Source organism: Palaemon carinicauda, chromosome 32 (assembly GCF_036898095.1).
Source record: "Palaemon carinicauda isolate YSFRI2023 chromosome 32, ASM3689809v2, whole genome shotgun sequence".
Classification (NCBI taxonomy): domain Eukaryota; kingdom Metazoa; phylum Arthropoda; class Malacostraca; order Decapoda; family Palaemonidae; genus Palaemon; species Palaemon carinicauda.
The window spans coordinates 65,213,202-65,215,701 of NC_090756.1; positions in this window are offsets into that span (position 1 = coordinate 65,213,202).

A 2,500-nucleotide genomic window follows, 5' to 3' on the forward strand; every position below is an offset into this window, starting at 1 on the left:
TACATACACATACATATATACATATATATACACATACATATATACACATATACATATATACACATACATACATATGCATATATACATTTATATGTATACAACATTAATATCATAAACATATAATCATGTATATATCAATACTTATATCTAGCATAACACTATATAGTGCCAATATACTTATGCATACTATATAAAATAATTGTTTCCTTTAATGAATGGTAGCTTAGGTCTAAATATTAATTTCACACCGACGTTAATTAATCACAAAACATTCAATTCTACATTAAGTGGTTAATGTTTTTTTATATAGCTTACAAATCTCTTTACATATAAAGGCGTCGAGTTTATACATTCCATGACCAATATTCAAGTTGTTTTCAAAGGTTTCTTTTATGAAACTGGACTCTATGATGTTTCTTTCTACTAAGTTGTTTGAATGAACCAATTTCTTTGCACCTGACCAATTAATAGGGTGATTTTTATCTCTAACGTGGGCAAAGAGTGCATTATTATCTTGAGCATACCTGACACTTTTTTTATGTTGTTCAATTCTCTTTTCTAGAGCTTTACCAGTTTGACCAATATAGTATTTTTCACAAGCATTGCATGGAATACGATATACACATCCCTTTGTAATGTCAGGAGAATTCTTTATTAAGGCTATTTTATTGTATTTTTACTCTTAAATGCTACATTTACATTGAAGTTTTTTAACAGTTGGGGAATTTCTTTAAATGAATCACAATAAGGTAGTACAAGTAAATTTTGTGTGTTATAGTTTTTTCTGTTATCATTACCGAAAAAAGTCTTTTTTGCTGTTCTTAGAGCATCATCTAACACAATTTCAGGATACTTTAGTTTTCTACCTATTGCTCTAATACCATTTATTTCGTCATCAATATATTCAGGGCTGCAGACTCGGAATGCTCTTAAAAACATAGAAGTAAATACAGATTTCTTAACTTTGTTGCCTTGGTTTGAGTAATAATGGACATATGCCGAGATATTCGTTGGCTTTCTGTATACACTGAACTTGAGACTTTTATTACATCTATGTATGCGACAGTCCAAAAAAGGTAGGGTACAATTATTCTCCAGCTCCATAGTGAAATTTATAGATGGTACCAAACTATTCAATCTAAGAAAAAAGTTATCTAAATTTTCATTTCCTGGCCACACACATATTATGTCGTCAATATATCGAAACCATTTTACATTATTAGGTATGATGTTATTTACGATTCTGCTTTCAAAAAATTCCATATATAGATTGCTCAATACTGGGGATAAAGGGTTTCCCATAGCCATACCAAAAGTTTGTGTATAAAATCTCCCATTGAATTCAAATTTACAATCTTTTATACATAATTTAATTAATTCTATTAAAGTGTGTTTTGAGAATGGTAGATTCAATTGTCTATTATCTAATGTTTCAGATAAAAATTCCAACATATCATCAATAGGTACTTTTGTGAATAGTGAGACTACATCAAAACTGACAAGCCTACAGGTACTGTTGATCTGTACTTCATTCAGTTTGTTAATCAAGTCTACATTATTTTTTATATTTGAATATGAGATGGTGCCAACTAAAGGATTGAGGATATTCACAAGGTACTTAGATAATTTATATGCTGCTGAACCTACAGAGCTAATTATTGGCCTAGCTGGATAATTTGGCTTATGAGTTTCAATAGTTCCATACATATATGGCAATGTTGGTGATATTGGACAAACCTTTTTTATCAGATCTTCATTCCCTTTTAATAACTCTTTCACTTTTTTGTTGTAACTACTATTCACAAACTCAATTGGATTTTTTTCTTAATTCCATGTATGTGTTTTCATCACTCAAGAGGTTTTCCATTTTTTCTATATAATCATTTTTATTCAAGATTACCAGTGCTCCAGATTTATCGGCTTTTGTCAACTTAATATTTCTATCTTGCTTCAATTCGGCAATTGCTCTCTTGAATCTTTTTGGGCAATTTGGAACCACTGGTTTTTTCATATTGCTGTATATAATACCCTTAATCATATTTACTTCTTCTACAGAAATATCACTGAATTTCTCCAGGTTACACACTCCATTTGTAATTTCTACACTATTCACTGCACTTGATGACATCGAGAAATTTAAACCGTATCCCAAGGCACACTTCACATTTTTATCTAGAATTTTATTTGACAAATTAACCACACATTCTGGATTAACGTTTGTAGTCCACGGGCTACTTTCTATCAGTGCATTGAGTTTCGTGTCATGCTTTTGTTTGAGTTTTCTATACACTTTTTCGTTCATTTCTCCATAGCAGAAACTTCGAAGTGAGTCTTTCCAATCCGTTGGTATTGAGGCTTCAAAATGTCTCCTTTTTCTTGTTAGGTCTTCAAACGCTCTTCGGTTTTTAATTTTCATTGAATTTATATGCTTTTCTAATATACTTCTCTGTATATCAACAAATGGTTGATCTTCTATTTCCAATAGGGATTTCGTTATCAT